This window comes from Sciurus vulgaris (genome assembly GCF_902686455.1).
Source record: "Sciurus vulgaris genome assembly, chromosome: 11".
Lineage (NCBI taxonomy): Eukaryota > Metazoa > Chordata > Mammalia > Rodentia > Sciuridae > Sciurus > Sciurus vulgaris.
This window is the reverse complement of record NC_136472.1, coordinates 86409789-86426969: the sequence shown is the minus strand read 5'-3', so window position 1 is coordinate 86426969 and position 17181 is coordinate 86409789. Positions and strand designations below refer to the sequence as shown.

The following is a 17181-nucleotide window of genomic DNA, read 5'->3' as shown; positions in this document are numbered from 1 at the left end:
TGGGGAGGTTTCATTTGAAGGGTGTGAAGTTTCAGTTATGTGGAATGCATTTGTTGTGGTAATTACTGTGTAACACAGGGTCTGTAGTTGAAAATATGGTATTGGAACATAGCTCAGTGGTAGAGAACTTGTCCAGCATGCATGAGGCCCTGGGTTCAATCCCTAGTACCACATAAAAATAAACAGAATAAAGGTCCATCAACAACTAAAAAAAATTTTTTTAAGTGTGCTTACAAGGATAGGTCTTATGTTAAGTGCTTTCACAACACAAGAAAAATGATATAAAAGAAAAATAAAAATAATAAAAGGTACTGGAAGAAATTTACAGAGCCGATGGATAAGTTTATGACCTTGATTATGGTAACAGTTTCACTGATATGTATTTATCTCCAAACTTACACTTCATCATCTCAAAATTCATAAAGTTGTTTATATTAAATATGTGTAGCTTTTCATATGTTAATCAGACCTCAATAAAGTGTTTTCTAAAATAACAGTAAAACAGTAATACATTTATGAGGACTGAGTCTCTCTTTGGACCATGACCATTTAATCCCTTCCCTTGTGCCTTCCCTATCAACTCCAGATGTCTGACAAAGTGTTTAGAGGAAGAGCCAACTCAGAGACAGTAAATCAATGGTTATTAGGATTATCTCAAATTTAGTATTTTTAAACCAACATTTCTAGTGTTAAAAAATTATTTTAAGAATGTATAAGAAAAATGCCATTGCATATTTTTATTGTAAACATTTATAGTACTTACACTGTATGTCACTTTTTTATTAAATGCTGGAAATAACAAGATTAATAAGATGTGACATCTTATTCTAAGCCTTTAAGGATTAAAGGATAAATGGATTTAAAAGTATAATGAAGTTAAGACAAGTTCTATTATCACAAAACAGACACAATATTCAGTTTTCTAAAGTATACCTCTTGCTCGGAAATTCTCAGAATCTTCATTATCTTCCCATTCATTTCCAACTGAGTGAAGGACTATTCTTCCTTCTTATGTCAAACCACCACATAACTAACCCTCCTCTATCTTTGTGTGTATACGTGTGACACTGGGGATCAAACCCAGGGCCTTGTGCATGGCAGGAAAGTGCACTACCACTGAGCCATATCCCCAGCCCTCCTCCATCATTTTCCTAAAAATTCTCCTTCAGTTTGTACTTAGATTCTTGTGACCTAACCCTACTGAATTAACTGTCAACCCTAAGAAATGATTCACTCTTTTCCGCTCTTTCATCTGTGCAAGTGGAATTCCTTTTAACCTAAAATTCCACTTGTCCTTTTCCACTTTTTCGAATCTGTTTAAGCCCATTAAAATATTGTCTTCTCTGTGGAGCTCTTAACTGAAATCTTCAAAACCAATTTCTCCTTCATTTAGATTGGCATAATAAAAGTCCTATTTCACATCTGCTGCTTATGAATACTGAGCACATATTAAAGTTATACTTGAATTATCTCCATTCAGCCCTTGCCACTGGAGCATAATTTAGGGATTCAGAGCAGGAACCATATCTTGATGTCTTATATTACTTAATATCTATTTCACAGTGCCTAACCCAGAGTCCAATGTATGTTAGGTGGCAAAAACATACCATAAATGCCTCAATATAATTTAATTTCCCTAAGAAAGTGAACTTCCACATTTCTATTGAGAATTTTACAAATAATATCATTTGCCCAAAATAATATTCATGCATTTATAAATGCATATGAGATTGTCTAATAAAAAGTTGTGATTAATTTATTAAATTACACTTACCTATTTATTTTTATATGACTACTGATAGCAGGATCTGGGGTTGTAACTCAGAGGTAGATCACTTGCCTAGCATGTGTGAGGCACTGGGTTCAATTCTCAGAACTACATATAAATACATGAATAAAATAAAGGTCTATCAACATCTAAAAATATTTAAGAAAAAGAATACCGATAGCAGTATTAGTACTTACATACTTAAATCACATATTTCTTCAAACAGTAAAATAATTAAGAAATGTTTCATTTTCCCCTCTCACACTGCATGAAAAAATTTAGTCGAACTTCTATATGCAACTCTATCATCAAGATCTACATCTGTGCCAGAGCTACATTTACAGTCATTATTATTTTCCAGGATATACCAACTTTACTGCAATCTGCTCATTTTAATACATAATTTTTATAGTTTTGGGGAATTTTATTTCAAACACCCACAATCTGTTTACATATCTTACAAACTGTAATTTAAAAAAATTTTTTTTTTTTTTTTTTTGGTACTGAGGACTGAACCCAGGGATGCTTTACCACCTAGACACATTCTCAGCCCTTTTTATTTATTTATTCATTTTTGAGACAGGATATTACTAAGTAGCTAAGGGCCTAAGGAAATTGCTGAGGCTGGCTTTTAACTTGCGATCCTCCTGCCTCAGCCTCCCAAATCCCTGGAATTACAGGGCCACCGAGCTCCATCCAAGCAGTAATTTTAAAACATTTGATCTATGCATACTTGCAATAGCAATGACATAGCATTTGATATTTTTTTTTCATTAACAAACTTAATTTTTGCTTTAGATTTACAAAAGAGAAAGAAGAAAGGAAAGAAAAGAAAAAAGAAAAGAAAAAAGCACAAGTACAGATTTCCCGTCTATCCTGTCACTCCCTGCTGTCTTTTTTCTTGCTTTTGACATCTTACAATAATATGGGGTTATAGTTTGGATATGTGGTGTCCTCCAAAATCTCATGTGGAAGACAGTCCAAGGTGTTCAGAGTTGAAATGATTGGGTTATGAAAGGAGTGACCTAATCCACAGCTTAATTCACTGATATGGATTAACTGGGTGGTAACTGTAGTGGGGGGAGGGTGCGGCTGAAGGAGATAGGTCACTGGGGACATGCCCTTGGAGTATATATTGGCCCTGGTGAACGGTTCTCTCTCTGCTTCCAGTTTCCTTGTCCTGTGCTGCTTTCCTTTACTATGTCCTTCTGCCTTCATGTTTTGCCTCATCTCAGGACCAGAATTATGGGGTTGGCCAGTCATGGACTGAACCTCTGAAATCATAAGCCTCAAATAAACTTTTTCTGCTCTACTTGTTCTTGTCAGGTCACAACTGACTCAAACAGGTGGTATGTTTGTTAGAGCTGATATCCCAATACTTACATGGTATCATTGAAATATATAGTTTACATTTGGGTTCACATTTTGTGTTATGAATTCCAGTTTTTGTTTTCAAATAGGCTTTATTTTGTATTGTGTTTTTGCTCACAGCCACATTGAGCAAAAGATAGAGATTTCCCACTTACCCCACCCCACATGTGCACAATCTCTGGGATTATCAACACCCTCCACCAGAGTGTTACATTACTACCAATGGATGAACCAATATCAATGCTTCATATCCCCCTGAAATCTGTAGTTACCAAATAAGTTTACCCTTGGTGTTGTTCATTTTATGAGTTTTTGACAAATTATTGAATCTGATTCAATGTGCTTACATCTTTTTTATTTTTATTTTTTGTCCTTGATAAAAACAATCTATAGGTCAAAAATTGGTTGAATTTTTCTGAGGCAGTGTTTACCTTGGGGTCAGATGATTTTTGATTTGTTATCTGATTGTACCATTTACAAACTATGTGATCTCATGGAAGAGAATCTTCCTGTATTTTAGTTTAACCATACATAAAGTATATATTCCAAGACTGTATAGTATACTATTGGTAGTAAACAATATCTATTAGTAATCATTTAAATAATAAGTTGGAAAATGAGGCCCTTGTAAAAATTTTTAATATATTCAAAAGAGCCAGACTTGGGACATCCAACTAAAAATCCACATGAGCCACAAAAACTCACCTCCCAGAGTCCCAAGAATATATTGGTGCATATAATTAAGGTTCCCAAACCTCATCACGCAAAATTTCACAAAGTTGACAGATAAATACTTCATATCATAAATGTGCAATTTACTGATTGCAAAATTTTACATACTCCTCAATCTCAGAGTACTGTGTAAAACCTTGGGAAAGTAAATTTTTTTCTGCATGAATTCTTAAGTACTTTATTAATATATTAATTAAATACATGTATATTTGATCTTTTCATTAATTAAGTCATGCTTGTACTCCCAAAGAGATTATAATTGATGAGGATAAAAAAAAATATATATATATAGGGACATCTTGAGATGCAGGTTTATGTAGCAGAATGAAAACATTTTGGTCTCTGTAATCATACAAAGCTGGAGCCAAGTGCTAGCTCAGTGATTTACTAGCAATATAAATTTGGCAATTAATTTAATCCTCCTAAGTCTCAATTTTTTTCTCATGCAAAATTGAGATAATAATTCTCATCTTTCAGGGTTATTTTATGAATTACAAGTAATATTTTTTGTAAAGTTCCTAATTTGTAATAATATATCTTGAAGGGATAATTCTTCCTAGGATCCTTTTATCTCCATTCTTTATCTGAGTCCCTCTCAGCATCCAATTTTTCAGCAAGATGTGTAAATGGCTTAAGAAAATTGACTCATAAGTGTTAGATTCATTTAAGTCAAATTTTTCTGTATATCCTGACTTAATCTTTAAGTCTAAGTATATTTTGTATATCATCACTGAGAATGAAATAAAATAAACTGTCAAAGCTACAGAATTATTTTTGTATTATTGAAATTTAAAATATTTGGTAATTCTTTATGCTGGTAAAAATTAATAATATGACTCTTTTATCATATTCTACTCTCGACTGATTCCTTTTGCACAAAGCTCCTGAGACAAAGAAATAATATTAATCATATTGCAGAATAAATTGAGACCCCTAAAAGTTGACATAATTTAGTCTAAGTCACAGTTAGGATTGGAAGTGTTATGATAAGACATCTCCTCCTCTGCTATGTAGATAGACATCTACACCATGCTATGTCATGTTTCATGTAAATAGAATGCTATTGGGCCTCTAACTTCTGAATTCATCAATGGCATAATTTTATATGTGTGAAATTAAATAATTTGTTTTGAAACAAATGACTGGTATTATGGTGATTACACCTGTTATATTTTAGTAGTATGCACTTCCATTACCTAAAAATATTCTCAGGAAATATTTGTAAAACTAAACAAATAATTCTTATTCTATACATATGTACAATTAAATATGAAAGCATTTGAGTACAACATGTTCATAATTGAGGGAATGTTCAATAAACCAAAAAGCTCCTTCAAAAATATTCACCATTTGCCCCCAAATTGAATGATGTAACATGGAAGACAAAGCTGAATTTTATTTTCTTGACGTTAGTGGTAGGAGTTTAATAGCAGATGTAATAAAAATATAATCAAATATCATCAAAAAGCAATATAAAAATAAGAGAAAGTTGAATTTAAATAAAATGTCACAAGAAAAAACATAACTACCTTTATTAAAATATACCATTGTTAGCTTATGATTTTTAAAATCTTTTAAATTCAAAGAAATAGAACCCTATTTCAATGATCTCAAGAAAAAAAAATGTAATATATTGGAAAGACACTGGGTCACGTTATGGAAGACTAAACCAACAAAAAGGCAGGGTTGCCTCTGAACCCCAGCAACACAGAACCAGTCACTCAGTGTTATCAAGGAGCTGTCTTCTTATCTCTTCCTGGATGTTCCCTTTATTTTTCCCTTTTTTACCAGACTTTTTCTCCTTAGCAGCATGATTGACTATAAGCCGTTCCCAAATTTTATATCCTAGAAAGAGAGTTACTAACTACTGCTATCTCTGGTTCTAAGTTTAAACATTCCGGAGACGGGAATTACTTGTTTAGTGTGGGTCACGCCCCAAACTAGACCTACAACTGTAGATCGGAGAGAGAGGGTCCTGTAAGACCAAGGAGAATTCATAGACTTAGAGGTGGTTAAAACTAGAAGAATACTACTTTTTAATGACCTAATAGATCCAGTGTTTTGGTAATACTTAAGAGTATTAAAGGGACAATAATGTTAGATGAAGAGGAAGGAGGGGGGAAAGGAGCAGAAAGAGCAAGAGGAGGGGAAGGAAAAAGAGGAAGAGGAGGAGGAAATAAAAGAAGGAAAGAAAAGACAGAAGGTTCAAAGAGAGAATGAAAATGAAAAGGAAAGAGAAGGAATGAAAGGGAGGGGAAGTGAAGGCTGCTCCCACTACAGGAATGAGTGGGGCAGGGTCACCAACACCAGAACCGCGCCTACCTGGCACGCCCTCCCCCTGTGGGCACTGTGATGGCAAAGTTTACATGGGTCTAAAATTTTCAGATCATTTTACTCAAATTTATAATAAGTGTGCTTCTCCATTCTGACTTTTCACTCGTCTTTCCTTTCATCAAACTGCAGATCTGCGAGCTGCTCTTCATAAAACTGGTTTTTAGATATGACCCAAATTCTTGGTGCCATCATAAAAAGGAAAAAAATATTCTTTCATTTTGCCTAATTTAGAATACCCATGTAAAATATAACAGTTACTCATACATGCTTCCATTCCTTATGGGAAATGTAAATTCCCACTCTCACTGGCAATATTAGAAAGCTTTATTAAAAATGTAAATTCCAGCTTTATTAGAAAGGTAATTCCAGCTTTTGCTAGCAATGTCTTTCATGGTTCTTTGGATCCTAGGTGATTACTTGACTCATTAACACACAGCTGTAGAAATATGTGTCTGTCTTCACCAAGATTCACCTCTAAATGCATGGACTTTTGAAGTAACACTATTGCTCTATTGTGATATTTTCCTGGAAAGTATTTGAGTATGATGAATGATTTATTTAACAATATTGACCTCTTTCCTAAGTGACAGGCATGTACTTAGGAACACAAGGAAAATAAGATAATTCCTAGAAAACTACTCTAATGGAGAAAAATTCTTTAAATATATGTACAAAGAACTATGCTGCCTTATTTATGTTTTGTTTACATAATGAATAGTTTTTTTTAAGTATTTTAGTAATTTTGGACCAGTGAACTATTAGCAACAATGCAGAAGAATCTGCATGTAATAAACTGACTTGCTATATTTCTTTGTTTGAATACTATTTTTAAAGTGTGTTCTTGTTCTATTAAAAAATACTCAATTAAAAAAAGATAATTATTTGTGCCTCATTTGTGTACGATGAATCAAAATGCACTCTGTAAAACTAAAAATTTAAATAAAAAAAGATAATTATGAACTTCTGCCCATGACAAAATAAATATTTTGAACTGCAGTTGGAAGATCTGACTTTGAATGAGCAGCCAGAAAGATTGGTTATAGGCTTTGAAAATTACTATATGGGAGAAAAAAGTGCACTATGTAAGTTGAAATTGGAAACTAGAGGAAAAAAATCCCTAATTGAAAATTAGCCAGCAAACCAAAATTCCAAACACCAACACTACTACTACTAATATTAATAATATTAAGAAAGTTCACATAATAAACACTTAACATTGTAATTCATCCCGTATGCATTCATCTTGAAAAACAGAGAAAAATAAAAATTATATGTTCAAATTTTAGAAGTGAAAAAAGGATCAAGTTGTCTATTAAAGTCAGTAAATTTGGCATCAATAATTTAAAGACTCTGGAAGATTTGGTTTTATTTAATGAGTTCAGGAAAAAGACATGTTTCTCTTCAGTTTTAGGAAGTTTCTATCAGAAAACATTTGGAAAGACAAATGTATACTCCAGAGAGATAAATAGGGTTGGATTTTAGACTCGAAGGAAAAGGTAAGTCATAGGTTGGAGTATGTCAGTCTCTGAAGGAGCTACAGTCTGGGTTCCCAACCTAGAAACCAAGTCAGAAGTCATAGTTACACAAAATCTTCCTAACACCTGCACCCAATCTCTCCCCCCACATAAACAGTGGAAGCTTCCAGTGCTTCAACAAGAACATATTTGTAGGTTGTTAGCAAAGATACCCAAAACTGAACAATACCAAGGAAAATCATTTGACTTTATATACAATACCACTTTTTGCTAATACTTTTTCAATTCTCCATTTTCACAAATCCTTGCCTTTAATCTCTTCCAGACCCCTAGTTTCTGAATTACAATCCTCCCATACTGTCAACTGTCTTTCCCCTACTGGAACCTAATTGTCTTTCCATAATGATGTATTTCAATGAAATTTTTACTATCCATTCTCAAATCATTGACCCTACCTCATCATTTCCCCTAAAAATAGAAATTCCAATTAGAGTGAGTCAAGCAATCTATGTAATATTTATAGAGAAAGAACAAGAATCTTTGAATTCAGATAATATTCCCAGAGTCACATGGTGGTCCAAACAGGATTGGGACCTAGATTTTGAGTCCTACTCCCGAATTCCTTTAATTACTACACAGTTAGTGCTCAATTGGGTTTATTCACAAGTCAGTTTAATATAGGGATTCCTGGACTTTTCCTGTTTCCCTTCATGAAAACCAATGGATTGAAAGATAATAGTGTGTTGACTCAGAAATCTATGTTGGTTATTGTGGAGTACAATGGGAAGCCCAGCACAGGACCATTTCCAGCTTCTGTCCAAGAAAGCTTCTAGCTCAGCAGTACTCCCTATGATAATGTCTATGTACTACATAAAGGGGAACTAAACAAAAGCCTGCAAAAGGGACTGCCATGTTGAGGTCTTGATTAAATTGGCAGAACCTCCTAAATCAATAAATATATTACAGATAAAGACAGAAATTAGACAGTAGATGGAAGGTCAATTTATTACAATGTTATTTTATATCAGAGTAAGAAAGAATATTCAATTAAATGTCACATTTTTGCAACCTGTCAGATCATTCTTTCCAGGAACTGATTTCTCTTTGGGGGTTATGTTTATAGCTCTGAGTTTCAGCTTTATTGTTCAAGCATGCTTTAAAGTTGGCTGAGCTTATCTCATGTCTCAAACTGATAGGGTGGAAAAATCTAAGTTTTAAAATGATTTTTTTTATTCTCAAATATTCTTTGTCATACAGAGAGGTCTAACTGATTATCATAATTATTTTTCAATCTCTAACTCTTTTAATAGCTCCCCCCACTCCAGTATTGGAAATTAAGCCCAGGGGTGTTTTACCACTTAGTTAAATTCCGAGTTCCTTTTTAAAATTTTTATATTGAGACAGGGTCTCACTAAACTGCTGAGGCTGTCCTTGAACTTGTGATCCTTCTGCCTCAGGCTCCCAAGTCACTGGGATTACAGGTGTATGTATGCTCCTTCTCTACTTCTCAAATTACTGTTTTGGGAGTTTTTTCAAGGTTGCTGTTAGTCATGTCTTCCCTACTCAATGTATCTGTTCATTAGTGCCTCCTGACCTGTGATCTGATTTAGGATCAATAATTTTTACTTGAGCTGTGACTTAGATTGCCAAAGACTAATTTCTCTATCCACGAATGTATATAAAAATTTATATATTAAAGTCCCACTTTTTTCCAGGAACTATACAAGTTGACAATAGAGAATTGAAAATAAATGAAGTACAGGGACCTCTTTTGAGAAGATTGTGATCTAGTTGTGGAGATAGAATCATAAACTAATAAATAAAATGTAGGTGAAAAGTTCTATAAGATTAGCACTTTAAGATTATGAGCATAGAAGTTGGTTCATTCTGCAAGCGGTATCAGGAAAGGCTCCAGAAAAGGAACTTTGAGCTGGACATCATTGCATATAGTTAGTTCTTGGGACTCACGAGGGTTAAAAGTAGGATCAGAATTAGAGACCACATTTGTATGAATCTTTAAGCCATATTAAATATTATTAAATAGGCTAAAAGTAATAGGAATAATATTTTAAACTAGGAAAAGACGTATAAGTAGGCATCAGTGGATGAGATAGATTGAAAGAGGCCCAAACTATAGAGAAGGAAATCAGTTAGCACTGAATGGAAATAATTCATAATCTCTAGTGTTTACACTAGAGAATAGAAGAATCAGCTTTCTCTCAATTTCCTCCCAAATTGTCTTCCACTCGAAATTGTCTTAGTTCATTTATAGCTGCTACCATCACACCAGCACTTCTGCTTTTAAGTCTTTGGCCCAGACACAACAAAAGTTCTTTCCTTTAGCTTCTTTACAATAGCTGAGATAATCTGCATCTTTAAAACAGTCTTTGCTAAATACTGAAGAACAGTCTCCTAAAGCCAGCATGCTTCTGGTGTTTGAAATGCTGTTCTATTTGATATGGTGTCCTGAGATACCCTTATTAGCAGAAAGGACAAAAACAAGTGAAAGATTCCTAGTTTGAATTTTTTTTCCAGGTAAAGGAAATTCACTGAGAGATGACACATGAAAGAAAATAGATGTGGGCCAGATTCTCCAGCTTCGTGGAGCAGGCCCCCCAGTGAGAGCCTTTCTGCATAGAACCAGCACGCAGCCAGCTCTGGCCTGCCCACAGGTTGCATCAGAGACCAGGACAGGGCAGCCAGGGACTTCCCCAAGCAGCCTGGCTCCCTCTGGCGGGAAGCACCTTTCAAGGATAGCTTCTCAGAGCAGACCGCCCAGTGAGAGCCTTTCTACACAGAGCCAGCCACAAGATACCAAGCCAGCAGAGACCTCCGACCCGCAAGCAGCCTCTGGGACCAGGGTAGGGCAGCCAGAGACCTCTCCAGGTCTCTCTCCCTGGAACCAGTAGTGGGCTAGGGGCAGCGTTGTTCGAAAGCACTGCATTATCAAGTTACTCCAAGACTTCAGGCTACTGAAGGCTGGGAGGTGATACACTGGAAATCTACAGGGACACTATCAGCCAATAGAGGAAATCTGCAATATCACAGAGTCCCACTGATATCTGACCAATATGAGAAAACAAGGGAAGAAAATGTCCCAAACAAACCTAGATACTATATCAATAAAACCCAAAGACAGCACAGAAGAAAAAATGTCAGAAAGGGAGTTCAGAATGTTCACAATTAAAACAATCAGGGAAGCAAACAAGGAGATGAAAGAGCAAATGCAGGCATTGAAGGAGGAGATGAAAGAGCAAATGCAGACATTAAATGATAGCACCAATCAACAGTTAAAAGAGCAAATAAGGGAAGCAAGAGATCATTTCAATAAAGAGTTAGAGATACTGAAAAAAACAAACAAACAAACAGAAAACCTTGAAATGAAGGAAACAATGAACCAAGTTAAAAACTCCATAGATGGCATAACCAAAAGGATAGAACACCTGGAAGACAGAACCTCAGATATTGAAGACAAAATATGTAACCTTGAAAACAAAGTTGATCAAACAGAAAAGATGGTAAGAAATCATGAACAGAATCTACAAGAATTATGGGATACCATGAAAAGGCTAATTTAAGAATTATTGGGATTGAGGAAGGTTTAGAGAAACAAACCAAAGGAATGAACAATCTATTTAATGAAATAATATCAGAAAATTTCCCAAATCTGAAGAATGAAATGGAAAACCTGATACAAGAGGCTTATAGGACTCCAAATATACAAAATTACAACAAACCCACACCAAGGCACATTATTATGAAAATACCTAACACAAAAAATAAAGACAGAATTTTAAAGGCCGCGAGAGAAAAGAATCAGATTACATTCAGGGGCAAACCAATAAGAATATCAGCAGATTTTTCAATCCAGACCCTAAAAGCTAGAAGGGCCTGGAACAACATTTACCAAGGCCTGAAAGAAAATGGATGCCAACCAAGAATCTTATACCCAGCAAAACTTACTTTCAGATTTGCTGATGAGATAAGATCCTTCCATGATAAACAAAAGCTAAAGGAATTTACAAAAAGAAAGCCAGCATTACAGAACATTCTCAGCAAAATATTCCATGAGGAAGAGATGAAAAACAACGATGCAAATCAGCAACGGGAGGAACTAGCCTAAAGGAATAGCCAAATAAAGGAGAAACCAAATCATGTCAAAAAACAAAAATGAGTCAAATGACTGGGAATACAAATCATATCACAATGAGTCAAATGACTGGGAATACAAATCATATCACAATAATAACCCTGAATGTTAATGGCCTGAACTCATCAATCAAAAGACATAGACTGGCAGATTGGATTAAAAAGAAAAATCCAACAATATGCTGCCTGAAAGAGACTCATCTCATCGAAAGAGATACCCATAGACTAAAGGTGAAAGGATGGGAAAAAACATACCATGCACATGGACACAGCAAAAAAGGTGGAGTATCCATCCTCATTTCAGATAATGTGGACTTCAAGCCGAAACTAGTCAGAAGGGAAAAAGAAGGACATTACATACTGCTTAAGGGAAGCATAAATCAGCAAGACATAACAATCATAAATATGTATGCCCCGAACATTGGCTCATCCATGTACGTCAAACAAATCCTTCTCAATTCCAGAAATCAAATAGACCACAACACAATCATACTACGTGATTTTAACACACCTCTCTCACTGCTGGATAGATTGTCCAAATAAAAATTGAATAAAGAAACCATAGATCTCAATAACACAATCAACAATTTAGACTTAATCTACATATATTGAATATACCATCCAACAAAGAACGAATACACTTTCTTCTCAGCAGCACATGGATCCTTCTCTAAAATAGACCATGTTTTATGCCACAAAGCTACTGTTAGCAAATACAAGAAGATATACTACCTTGTACTCTATCAGATCATAATGGATTGAAATTAGAAATAAATGACAGAATAAAAAACAGAAATTTCTCCAATACCTGGAGATTAAATAATACACTATTATATGATGAATGGATAACAGAAGACATCAGGAGGGAAATAAAAAAATTCTTAGAAGTAAATGAGAACAAAGACACATCATATCAAAATCTCTGGGACACGATGAAAGCAGTACTTGGAGGAAGAATTATTTCATGGGGCACATTCAACAAAAGAAGTAGAAATCAACAAATAAACGACTTAACACTACAGCTCAAAGCCCTAGAAAAAGAAGAGCAGACCAACACCAAAAGTAGTAAAGACAGGAAATAGTTAAAATCAGAGCCGAAATCAACGAAATTGAAACAAAAGAAACAATCAGAAAAATTAACAAAATAAAGAGTTGGTTCTTTGAAAAAATAAACAAAATTGATAAACCCTTAGCCACACTAACAAAGAGAAAGAGGGAGAAAACTCAAATTACTAAGATTCAGAATGAACAAGGAAATATCACAACAGACATGAGTGAAATACAAAACAGAATTAGAAGCTATTTTGAAAATCTATACTCCAACAAAGCAGAAAACCTCGAAGACATCAACAAGTTTCTAGAGACATATGAATTACCTAAACTGAACAAGGAGGACATACACAACTTAAATAAATCAATTTCCAGCAATGAAATAGAAGAGGTCATCAAAAGCCTACCAAAAAAGAGAAGTCCTGGACCAGATGGGTTCTCAGCCGAGTTCTACAAAACCTTTAAAGAAGAGCTCATTCCAATACTCCTCAAAGTATTCCATGAAATAGAAGAGGAGAGAACCCTCCCAATCTCATTCTATGGAGCCAATATCACCCTGATACCTAAACCAGAGAGAGACACTTCGAGGAAAGAAAATTTCAGACGAATATCCTTAATGAACATCGATGCAAAAATTCTCAACAAAATTTTAGCAAATCGCATACAAAAATATATTAAAAAGATACTGCACCAAAATCAAGTGGGTTTTATCCCAGGGATGCAAGGTTGGTTCAACATCCGGAAATCAATAAATGTCATTCACCATATCAACAGACTAAAAGTTAAGAACCACATGATTATTTCAACAGATGCAGAAAAAGCATTTGATAAAATACAGCATCCCTTCATGCTCAAAACACTAGAGAAATTTGGAGTAGTGGGAACATTCCTTAACATTGTGAAGGCCATCTATGCTAAGCCCATGGCCAATATCATTCTAAATGGTGAAAAACTGAAAGCATTCTCCCTAAAAACTGGAACAAGGCAGGAATGCCCTCTTTCACCACTTCTATTAAACATCATTCTTGAGACTCTAGCCAGAGCAATTAGACAAACCAAAGAAATTAAAGGGAAGTGAACTGGAAAAGAAGAATTCAAATATCCTTGTTCGCTGATGACATGATTATATATTTAGAGGAACCTGGAAATTCCACCAGAAAACTCTTAGAACTCATAAGTGAATTAAGTAAAATAGCAGGTTACAAGATCAATGCTCATAAATCCAATGCATTTTTATACATAAGTGCTGAATCTTCAGAAAGAGAAATTAGGAAAACTACCCCATTCACAGTAGCATCGAAAAAAATAAAATACTTGGGAATGAATCTCACAAAAGAGGTGAAAGACCTCTACAATGAGAACTACAGAACACTAAAGAAAGAAATTAAAGAAAACCTTAGAAGATGGAAAGACCTCCCATGTTCATGGATAGGCAGAATTAATATTGTCAAAATGGCCATCCTACCAAAAGTGCTATACAGATTCAATGCAATTCCAATTAAAATCCCAATGATGTACCTTACAGAAGTAGAGCAAGCAATCATGACCTTCATCTGGAAGATTAAGAAACCCAGAATAGCTAAAGCAATCCTCAGTAGAAAGAGCGAAGCAGTGGTTATTGCAATACCAGATCTTCAACTCTACTACAAAGCAATAGTAACAAAAACGGCATGGTATTGGTACCAAAATAGACAGGTAGATCAATGGTACAGAATAGAGGACATGGACACAAACCCAAATAAATACAATTTTCTCATACTAGACAAAGGTGCCAAAAATATGCAATGGAGAAAAGAAAGTCTCTTCAACAAATGGTGCTGGGAAAACTGGAAATCCATATGCAACAGAATGAAATTGAACCCCTATCTCTCACCCTGCACAAAACACAACTGAAAATGGATCAAGGACCTCGGAATCAGACCAGAGACCCTGCATCTTATAGAAGAAAAAGTAGGTCCAAACCTTCAACTTGTTGGCTTAGGATCAGACTTCCTTTACAGGACTCCCATAGCACAAGAAATAAAAGCAAGAATCAACAACTGGGATAGATTCAAACTAAAAAGCTTTCTCTCAGTAAAAGAAACTATCAGTAATGTGAAGAGAGAGCCTACAGAGTGGGAGAATATCTTTGCCCCTCATACTTCAGATAGAGCGCTAATTTCCAGAATCTATAAAGAACTCAAAAAACTCTACACCAAGAATACAAATGATCCAGTAAACAAATGGGCTAAGGAAATGTACAGACACTTCACAGAAGAAGATGTACAAGCAATCAAAAGATATATGAAAAAATGTTCAACATCTCTAATAATAAGAGAAATGCAAATCAAAACTACCCTCAGATTTTATCTCATCCCAATTAGAATGGCGATTATCAAGAACACAAGTAACAATAGGTGTTGGCGAGGATGTGGGGAAAAAGGTACACTCATACACTGCTGGTGGGGCTGCAAATTAGTGCAGCCACTATGGAAAGCAGTGTGGAGATTCCTTAGAAAACTCGGAATGGACCCACCATTTGACCCAGCTATCCCACTCCTTGGCCTATTCCCAAAGGACTTAAAATCAGCACACTACAGAGATACAGCCACATCAATGTTCATTGCTGCTCAATTCACCATAGCCTGATTGTGGAACCAACCTAGATGCCCTTCAATTGATGAATGGATAAAGAAACTGTGGCATATATATACAATGGAATATTACTCCTCCATGAAGAATGATAAAATTATGGCATTTGCAGGCAAATGGATGAAATTGGAGAATATCATGCTAAGTGAGATAAGCCCATCTCAAAAAACTAAAGGACGAATGATCTAGCTGATAATCGGATGAGGACATATAACGGGGCGTAGGAGGGGTTAGTGTTAGGGTTAGGTTTAGGGTTAGGGATAAGGAAGGTGGTAAGAATGGAGGAAGGAAGGACTGTATAGAGGGAAAAGAGGGGTGGGAATGGTGGGGGGAAGGGAAAAAATAACAATGTATCAAACAACATTGTCCTATGTAAATTTATGATTTTTAATAAAAAAAATGGAAAAAAAATGAAAATATATGTGGAAGATAAAGAATACTCAGTCCCATTGAGGGGCTTCTTCCATCTAAACACTATAGCAACAATCACTTGTCACTCATTGTGCTCAGGATTGAATTCCAGAGCTCCTGGATGTCCACACCTGTTCTTCTAGAAGAAAAATGCCCTTGCCTGCACTTGGCTGCAGCTCTCTTTAGAAGGTTCAAAATCCTATAGGCAGTCATTTCTTTTCTTGCTAATCTCTACAAATGATGAGGGTCTAGGACAGTGTAGAGAGTAGCAGAATCAGAGGTGTTTGAGGGAAAGGAAACTATTAATGTGGCTACCTCACTGATTCAGCTGTGGGAATAGTAAAGTTATGGTGATGACAGTGGTAAAAAAGTGGGAGGAAGGAGGGGAGGGGAGACAGAAAAGGGAGTGGAGGAGGAGGGAGGGGAAAAAGAAGAGGAAAGAGAAAGGAAAGAAAAGGACAAGGAAGTGAAGGGAAGGAAAAGGGGATAAGGGAAGGGAAGACATGGGTTGCATTAATATTTATGGATCGAAATTGGCAAGTTCCTGAGTGAGTGAGTACAGGACAGGTTGAGAAAGTGCCCATGACACCTTTTACTATTCCAAGGTTTTAATTGGACTGTTCTTGGAGACATTTTTCCAATCTTCTTCAACCAAAGAATTTCGCATTCTACTTCCTATAGGAACGTTTTCACAGAATTTAAGCATGGTGTAGGTTTTTCCCTAGGGTCCCATCCTTTCTTTGATCCATTTTCGCTTCTCTGAGTCTCAATTCTATTTTCTCATTTTCTATTTATTTGCCTCATGTGCACTTACATCTGTGTTGTCATTGTTTTCATCAGATTTTATAAAGAAGAAAATTCATAGTTAATTTAACAGAAAGAATATTTGCATGCAACAAGGGAATATAAATTTTCTTAATTAATGCTGTGGATGAGGTGTGCTAATTCTGAGAGGGTTTTGGAAGTCACTCTTTCATCTCAATCACACTCACCTGTTTTCTTCTCGTCTAACAAATGGGTGCTCCCTCAGCTCAGAGCATTTGTACTTGTTCTCTCTAAGATATCTTCAAATATCTATGACTCATTCCTTCCTGGTCTCCAAAATTAGCTTTTTCTCTGACTACCCTGTAGAAGACAATGCAGTTTATTGCTCAACCTTCTTCATTTCCCAGCCCTGCTTTGTCCAGCTCTGTTTTTCCTGCCTTCTGATTTTCTATATATTTGATTGTTTATGGTCAGTACACTGTAAGCCCCATGTGA

The 17181-nt window shown here is 35.4% G+C and overlaps 1 protein-coding gene and 1 long non-coding RNA gene across 2 annotated transcripts in view; one reads left to right on the top strand and one right to left on the bottom strand.

Annotated features, from left to right (window-relative positions):
* The window catches only part of LOC306640910, a 925259-nt gene that overhangs the window by 38794 nt on the left and 869284 nt on the right, over nucleotides 1–17181 (bottom strand). The gene's annotated exons all lie outside the window — the stretch shown is intronic.
* Nucleotides 1–17181, top strand: part of NOX4 (NADPH oxidase 4) — a 367378-nt gene that overhangs the window by 64393 nt on the left and 285804 nt on the right. The window lies entirely within an intron of this gene.